Source organism: Carcharodon carcharias, chromosome 6, assembly GCF_017639515.1.
Source record: "Carcharodon carcharias isolate sCarCar2 chromosome 6, sCarCar2.pri, whole genome shotgun sequence".
NCBI classification, from domain to species: Eukaryota; Metazoa; Chordata; class Chondrichthyes; order Lamniformes; family Lamnidae; genus Carcharodon; species Carcharodon carcharias.
The window spans coordinates 135,889,174-135,898,008 of NC_054472.1; positions in this window are offsets into that span (position 1 = coordinate 135,889,174).

Below are 8,835 nucleotides of genomic sequence, written 5' to 3' on the forward strand. Positions count from 1 at the left end.
GCCGCGAGATAGAAGAACGAGAGAGGAGCCGGGAGATAGAAGAGCGGGAGAGGAGTCGAGAGAGAGAAGAGCGAGAGAGGAGCCAGGAGATAAAAGAGCGAGAGAGGAGCTGAGAGATGGAAGAGCGAGAGAAGCGCTGGGAGATGGAGGAACGATAGAGGAGCCGAGAGATAGAAGAACGACAGAGGAGCCGGGAGATAGAAGAGCGAGAGAGGAGCCGGGAGATAGAAAAGCGAGAGTGGAGCAGGGTGATGCAGGAGCGAGAGCGTAGCCGAGAGATAGAAGAGCGAGAGTGGAGCCGGGATATGGAAGAGCGAGAGAGGAGCTGCGAGATGGACGAGCGGGAGAGGAGCCGAGAGATAGAAGAGCGAGAGAGAAGCCAAGAAATAGAAGACTGAGAGAGGAGCCAGGAGATGGAGGAGTGAGAGAGGAACGGGGAGATGGAGGAGTGAGATAGGAGCCGGGAGATAGAAGAGTGAAAGAGGAGCCTAGAGGTGGAAGAGCGAGAGGAGCTGAGAGATGGAAGAGCGAGAGAGGAGCGGGGAGATAGAAGAATGAGAGAGGAGCCGAGTGATAGAAGAGAGAGAGAGGAGTCCAGAGATAGAAGAGCGAGAGAGGAGCCGGGAGATGGAAGAGCGATAGAGGAGCCCGGAGATGGAGGAGTGAGAGAGGAGCCGGGAGATAGAAGAGCGAGAGAGGAGTCGGGAGATAGAAGAATGAGAGAGGAGCCGGGAGGTTGTGGAGCAAGAGAGGAGCCGAGAGATAGAAGAGTGAGAGAGGAGCCAGGAGATTGCGGCGTGAGAGAGGAGCCGGGAGTTAGAAGAGCAAGAGAGGAGCCGGGAGATGGTAGAGCGAGAGTGGAGCCGTGAGATGGAAGAGTGATAGAGGAGCCGGGAGATTGAAGAGCGAGAGAAGATCCGGGATATAGTAGAGCGAGAGGGGCTCCGAGGGATAGAAGAGCGCGAGATGAGCTGGGAGATGGAAGAGCAAGATTGGAGCCGAGAGATAGAAAAGCGAGAGAGAAGCTGGGAGGTGGAAGAGCGAGAGAGGAGCCGGGAGATGAACGAGCGAGAGATGAGCCGGGAGATGGAGGAACGAGAGAGGAGCCGGGAGATGGAGGAGCGAGAGAGGAGCTGGGAGATGGAGGAACGAGAGAGCAGCCGAGAGATAGAAGAACGAGAGAGGAGCCGGGAGATAGAAGGGCGAGAGAGGAGTCGAGAGAGAGAAGAGCGAGAGAGGAGCCAGGAGATAAAAGAGCGAGAGAGGAGCTGAGAGATGGAAGAGCGAGGGAGGAGCTGGGAGATGGAGGAATGAGAGAGGAGCCGTGAGATATAAGAACGAGAGAGTAGCCGAGAGATAGAAGAGCGAGAGTGGAGCCGGGAGATGGCAGAGCGAGAGAGGAGCTGGGAGATGGAGGAACGAGAGAGCAGCCGCGAGATAGAAGAACGAGAGAGGAGCCGGGAGATAGAAGAGCGGGAGAGGAGTCGAGAGAGAGAAGAGCGAGAGAGGAGCCAGGAGATGAAAGAGCGAGAGAGGAGCTGAGAGATGGAAGAGCGAGAGAGGAGCCGGGAGATAGAAGAGCGAGAGAGGAGCCAGGAGATAGAAAAGCGAGAGTGGAGCAGGGTGATGGAGGAGCGAGAGCATAGCCGAGAGATAGAAGAGCGAGAGTGGAGCCGGGATATGGAAGAGCGAGAGAGGAGCTGCGAGATGGACGAGCGGGAGAGGAGCCGAGAGATAGAAGAGCGAGAGAGAAGCCAAGAAATAGAAGACTGAGAGAGGAGCCAGGAGATGGAGGAGTGAGAGAGGAACGGGGAGATGGAGGAGTGAGATAGGAGCCGAGAGATAGAAGAGTGAAAGAGGAGCCTAGAGGTGGAAGAGCGAGAGGAGCTGAGAGATGGAAGAGCGAGAGAGGAGCGGGGAGATAGAAGAATGAGAGAGGAGCCGAGTGATAGAAGTGAGAGAGAGGAGTCCAGAGATAGAAGAGCGAGAGAGGAGCCGGGAGATGGAAGAGCGATGGAGGAGCCCGGAGATGGAGGAGTGAGAGAGGAGCCGGGAGATAGAAGAGCGAGAGAGGAGTCGGGAGATAGAAGAGTGAGAGAGGAGCCGGGAGGTTGTGGAGCAAGAGAGGAGCCGAGAGATAGAAGAGTGAGAGAGGAGCCAGGAGATTGCGGCGTGAGAGAGGAGCCGGGAGTTAGAAAAGCAAGAGAGGAGCCGGGAGATGGTAGAGCGAGAGTGGAGCCGTGAGATGGAAGAGTGATAGAGGAGCCGGGAGATTGAAGAGCGAGAGAAGATCCGGGATATAGTAGAGCGAGAGGGGCTCCGAGGGATAGAAGAGCGCGAGACGAGCTGGGAGATGGAAGAGCAAGAGTGGAGCCGAGAGATAGAAAAGCGAGAGAGAAGCTGGGAGGTGGAAGAGCGAGAGAGGAGCTGGGAGATGAAAGTACGAGAGAGGAGCCGGGAGATGGAGGAACGAGAGAGGAGCCGGGAGATGGAGGAGTGAGAGAGGAGCCGGGAGTTGGAGGAGCGAGAGAGGAGCCGGGAGATGGAGTAGCGAGAGAGTAGCCGAGACATGGAAGAGCGAGAGTGGAGCCGGGAGATGGCAGAGCGAGTGAGGAGCTGGGAGATGGAGGAACGAGAGAGCAGCCGAGAGATAGAAGAACGAGAGAGGAGCCGGGAGTTAGAAGAGCGAGAGAGGAGCCGAGAGATAGAAGAGCGAGAGAGGAGCCAGGAGATAAAAGAGCGAGAGAGGAGCTGAGAGATGGAAGAGCGAGAGAGGAGCTGGGAGATGGAGGAACGAGAGAGGAGCCAAGAGATAGAAGAACGAGAGAGGAGCCGGGAGATAGAAGAGCGAGAGAGGAGCCAGGAGATAGAAAAGCGAGAGTGGAGCAGGGTGATGGAAGAGCGAGAGAGGAGCAGGGAGACGGAAGAACGAGAGAGGAGCATAGAGGTGGAAGAGCGAGAGAGGAGCCGGAAGATGGAAGAGCGAGAGAGGAGCTGGGAGATGGAGGAACGAGAGAGGAGCCGAGAGATAGAAGAGTGAAAGAGTAGCCGAGACATGGAAGAGCGAGAGAGGAGCTGATAGATGGAAGAGCGAGAGAGGATCTGCGAGATAGAAGAGCGAGAGAGGAGCCGGGAAATAGAAGAGCGAGAGAGGAGCAGGAGATGCAGGAGCGAGAGAGGAGCCGGGAGATGGAGGAGCGAGAGAGTAGCCGAGAGATAGAAGAGCGTGAGTGGAGCCGGGAGATGGAAGAGCGAGAGAGGAGATGGGAGATGGAGGAACGAGAGAGGAGCCGAGAGATAGAAGAGCGAGAGAGGAGCTGGAAGATGGAGGAACAAGAGAGGAGCCGAGAGATAGAAGAACGAGAGAGGAGCCTGGAGATAGAAGAGCGAGAGAGGAGAAGGGAGACGGAAGAACGAGAGAGGAGCATAGAGTTGGAAGAGCGAGAGAGGAGCCGGGAGATGGAAGAGCGAGAGAGGAGCTGGGAGATGGAGGAACGAGAGAGGAGCCGAGAGATAGAAGAGTGAGAGAGTAGCCGAGACATGGAAGAGCGAGAGAGGAGCTGATAGATGGAAGAGCGAGAGAGGAGCTGAGAGATAGAAGAGCGAGAGAGGAGCCGGGAGATAGAAGAGTAAGAGAGTAGCCGAGACATGGAAGAGCGAGAGAGGATCTGGGAGATAGAAAAGCGAGAGAGGAGCCGGCAAATAGAAGAGCGAGAGAGGAGCCAGGAGATGCAGGAGCGAGAGAGGAGCCGGGAGATGGAGGAGCGAGAGAGGAGCCGGGAGATGGAAGAGCGAGAGAGTAGCTGGGAGATGGATGAGCGAGAGCGTAGCCGAGAGATAGAAGAGCGAGAGTGGAGCCGCGAGATGAAAAGCGAGAGAGGAGCTGGGAGATGGAGGAACGAGAGAGGAGCCGAGAGATAGAAGAGCGAGAGAGGAGCCGGGAGATAGAAGAGCAAGAGAGGAGCCGAGGGCTAGAAGCGTGAGAGAGGAGCCAGGAGATGGAGGAGTGAGAGAGAAGCCGGGAGATGGAAGAGCGAGAGAGGAGCCCGGAGATGGAGGAGCGAGAGATTCGCCGAGAAATAGAAGAGCCAGAGTGGAGGCCTGAGGTGGAAGAGCGAGAGTAGAGCTGGGAGATGGAGGAACGAGAGAGCAGCCGAGAGATAGAAGAACGAGAGAGGAGCCAGGAGATAGAGGAGCCGAGATATAGAAGAGCGAGAGAGGATCCAGGAGATAAAAGAGCGAGAGAGGAGTTGAGAGATGGAAGAGCGAGAGAGGAGCTGGGAGATGGAGGAACGAGAGAGGAGCCGAGAGATTGAAGAACGAGAGAGGAGCCGGGAGATAGAAGAGCGAGAGAGGAGCCAGGAGATAGAAAAGCGAGAGTGGAGCTGGGAGATGGAAGAGCGAGAGAGGAGCAGGGAGACTGAAGAACGAGAGAGGAGCATAGAGGTGGAAGAGCGAGAGAGGAGCCGGGAGATGGAAGAGCGAGAGAGGAGCAGGGAGACGGAAGAACGAGAGAGGAGCAGAGAGGTGGAAGAGCGAGAGAGGAGCCGGGAGATAGAAAAGCGAGAGAGGAGCCAGGAGATGCAGGAGCGAGAGAGGAGCCGGGAGATGGAGGAGCGAGAGAGGAGCCGGGAGATTGAAGAGCGAGAGAGGAGCTGGGCGATGGACGAGCGAGAGAGTAACCGAGAGATAGAAGAGAGAGTGTGGAGCCGGGAGATGGAAGAGCGAGAGAGGAGCTGGGAGATGGAGGAACGAGAGAGGAGCCGAGAGATAGAAGAGCTAGAGAGGAGCCGGGAGATAGAAGAGCGAGAGAGGAGCCGAGAGATGGAAGAGCGAGAGAGGAGCCGAGAGATAGGAGAGTGAGAGAGGAGCCAGGAGATGGAGGAGTGAGAGAGAAGCCGGGAGTTAAAAGAGTGAGAGAGGAGCCGGGTGATGGAGGAGCGAGAGAGGAGCTGGGAGATGGAGGAACGAGAGAGCAGCCGAGAGATAGAAGAACGAGAGAGGAGCCGGGAGATAGAAGAGCGAGAGAGGAGCCAAGAGATAGAAGATCGAGAGAGGAGCCAGGATATAAAAGAGCGAGAGAGGAGCTGAGAGATGGAAGAGCGAGAGAGGAGCTGGGAGATGGAGGAACGAGAGAGGAGCCGAGAGATAGAAGAACGAGAGAGGAGCCGGGAGATAGAAGAGCGAGCGAGGAGCCAGGAGATAGAAAAGCGAGAGTGGAGCAGGGAGATGGAGGTGCGAGAGAGGAGCAGGGAGACGGAAGAACGAGAGAGGAGCATAGAGGTGGAAGAGCGAGAGAGGAGCCGGGAGTTGGAGGAGCGAGAGAGGAGCCGGGAGATGGAGTAGCGAGAGAGTAGCCGAGAGATAGAAGATCGAGAGAGGAGCCAGGATATAAAAGAGCGAGAGAGGAGCTGAGAGATGGAAGAGCGAGAGAGGCGCTGGGAGATGGAGGAACGAGAGAGGAGCCGAGAGATAGAAGAACGAGAGAGGAGCCGGGAGATAGAAGAGCGAGCGAGGAGCTGATAGATGGAAGAGCGAGAGAGGAGCTGAGAGATAGAAGAGCGAGAGAGGAGCCGGGAGATAGAAGAGTAAGAGAGTAGCCGAGACATGGAAGAGCGAGAGAGGATCTGGGAGATAGAAAAGCGAGAGAGGAGCCGGCAAATAGAAGAGCGAGAGAGGAGCCAGGAGATGGAAGAGCGAGAGAGGAGCCGGGAGATGGAGGAGCGAGAGAGGAGCCGGGAGATGGAAGAGCGAGAGAGTAGCTGGGAGATGGATGAGCGAGAGCGTAGCCGAGAGATAGAAGAGCGAGAGTGGAGCCGCGAGATGAAAAGCGAGAGAGGAGCTGGGAGATGGAGGAACGAGAGAGGAGCCGAGAGATAGAAGAGCGAGAGAGGAGCCGGGAGATAGAAGAGCAAGAGAGGAGCCGAGGGCTAGAAGCGTGAGAGAGGAGCCAGGAGATGGAGGAGTGAGAGAGAAGCCGGGAGATGGAAGAGCGAGAGAGGAGCCCGGAGATGGAGGAGCGAGAGATTCGCCGAGAAATAGAAGAGCCAGAGTGGAGGCCTGAGGTGGAAGAGCGAGAGTAGAGCTGGGAGATGGAGGAACGAGAGAGCAGCCGAGAGATAGAAGAACGAGAGAGGAGCCGGGAGATAGAGGAGCCGAGATATAGAAGAGCGAGAGAGGAGCCAGGAGATAAAAGAGCGAGAGAGGAGTTGAGAGATGGAAGAGCGAGAGAGGAGCTGGGAGATGGAGGAACGAGAGAGGAGCCGAGAGATTGAAGAACGAGAGAGGAGCCGGGAGATAGAAGAGCGAGAGAGGAGCCAGGAGATAGAAAAGCGAGAGTGGAGCTGGGAGATGGAAGAGCGAGAGAGGAGCAGGGAGACTGAAGAACGAGAGAGGAGCATAGAGGTGGAAGAGCGAGAGAGGAGCCGGGAGATGGAAGAGCGAGAGAGGAGCAGGGAGACGGAAGAACGAGAGAGGAGCAGAGAGGTGGAAGAGCGAGAGAGGAGCCGGGAGATAGAAAAGCGAGAGAGGAGCCAGGAGATGCAGGAGCGAGAGAGGAGCTGGGAGATGGAGGAGCGAGAGAGGAGCCGGGAGATTGAAGAGCGAGAGAGGAGCTGGGCGATGGACGAGCGAGAGAGTAACCGAGAGATAGAAGAGAGAGTGTGGAGCCGGGAGATGGAAGAGCGAGAGAGGAGCTGGGAGATGGAGGAACGAGAGAGGAGCCGAGAGATAGAAGAGCTAGAGAGGAGCCGGGAGATAGAAGAGCGAGAGAGGAGCCGAGAGATGGAAGAGCGAGAGAGGAGCCGAGAGATAGGAGAGTGAGAGAGGAGCCTGGAGATGGAGGAGTGAGAGAGTAGCCGGGAGTTATAAGAGTGAGAGAGGAGCCGGGTGATGGAGGAGCGAGAGAGGAGCTGGGAGATGGAGGAACGAGAGAGCAGCCGAGAGATAGAAGAACGAGAGAGGAGCCGGGAGATAGAAGAGCGAGAGAGGAGCCAAGAGATAGAAGATCGAGAGAGGAGCCAGGATATAAAAGAGCGAGAGAGGAGCTGAGAGATGGAAGAGCGAGAGAGGAGCTGGGAGATGGAGGAACGAGAGAGGAGCCGAGAGATAGAAGAACGAGAGAGGAGCCGGGAGATAGAAGAGCGAGCGAGGAGCCAGGAGATAGAAAAGCGAGAGTGGAGCAGGGAGATGGAGGTGCGAGAGAGGAGCAGGGAGACGGAAGAACGAGAGAGGAGCATAGAGGTGGAAGAGCGAGAGAGGAGCCGGGAGTTGGAGGAGCGAGAGAGGAGCCGGGAGATGGAGTAGCGAGAGAGTAGCCGAGAGATAGAAGATCGAGAGAGGAGCCAGGATATAAAAGAGCGAGAGAGGAGCTGAGAGATGGAAGAGCGAGAGAGGAGCTGGGAGATGGAGGAACGAGAGAGGAGCCGAGAGATAGAAGAACGAGAGAGGAGCCGGGAGATAGAAGAGCGAGCGAGGAGCCAGGAGATAGAAAAGCGAGAGTGGAGCAGGGAGATGGAGGTGCGAGAGAGGAGCAGGGAGACGGAAGAACGAGAGAGGAGCATAGAGGTGGAAGAGCGAGAGAGGAGCCGGGAGTTGGAGGAGCGAGAGAGGAGCCGGGAGATGGAGTAGCGAGAGAGTAGCCGAGAGATAGAAGTGCGAGAGTGGAGCCGGGAGATGGCCGAGCGAGAGAGGAGCTGGGAGTTGGAGGAAAGAGAGAGCAGCCGAGAGATAGAAGAACGAGAGAGGAGCCGGGAGATAGAAGAGCGAGAGAGGAGCCGAGAGATAGAAGAGCGAGAGAGGAGCCAGGAGATAAAAGAGCGAGAGAGGAGCTGAGAGATGGAAGAGCGAGAGAGGAGCTGGGAGATGGAGGAACGAGAGAGGAGCCGAGAGATAGGAGAACGAGAGAGGCGCCGGAAGATTGAAGAGCGAGAGAGGAACCAGGAGATAGAAAAGCGAGAGTGGTGCCGGGAGATGGAAGAGCGAGAGAGGAGTAGGGAGATGGAAGAACGAGACAGGAGTATAGAGGAGGAAGAGCGAGATAGGAGCCGGGAGATGGAAGAGCGAGAGAGGAGCTGGGAGATGGAGGAACGAGAGAGGAGCCGAGAGATAGAAGAGTGAAAGAGTAGCCGAGACATGGAAGAGCGAGAGAGGAGCTGATAAATGGAAGAGCGAGAGAGGAGCTGAGAGATAGAAGAGCGAGAGAGGAGCCAGGAGATAGAAGAGTAAGAGAGTAGCCGAGACATTTAACAGCGAGAGAGGATCTGCGAGATAGAAGAACGAGAGAGGAGCCGGGAAATAGAAGAGCGAGAGAGGAGCCAGGAGATGCAGGAGCGAGAGAGGAGCCGGGAGATGGAGGAGCGAGAGAGGAGCCGGGAGATAGAAGAGCGAGAGAGGAGCCGGGAGATAGAAGAGTAAGAGAGTAGCCGAGACATGGAAGAGCGAGAGAGGATCTGGGAGATAGAAAAGCGAGAGAGGAGCCGGCAAATAGAAGAGCGAGAGAGGAGCCAGGAGATGCAGGAGCGAGAGAGGAGCCGGGAGATGGAGGAGCGAGAGAGGAGCCGGGAGATGGAAGAGCGAGAGAGTAGCTGGGAGATGGATGAGCGAGAGCGTAGCCGAGAGATAGAAGAGCGAGAGTGGAGCCGCGAGATGAAAAGCGAGAGAGGAGCTGGGAGATGGAGGAACGAGAGAGGAGCCGAGAGATAGAAGAGCGAGAGAGGAGCCGGGAGATAGAAGAGCAAGAGAGGAGCCGAGGGCTAGAAGCGTGAGAGAGGAGCCAGGAGATGGAGGAGTGAGAGAGAAGCCGGGAGATGGAAGAGCGAGAGAGGAGCCCGGAGA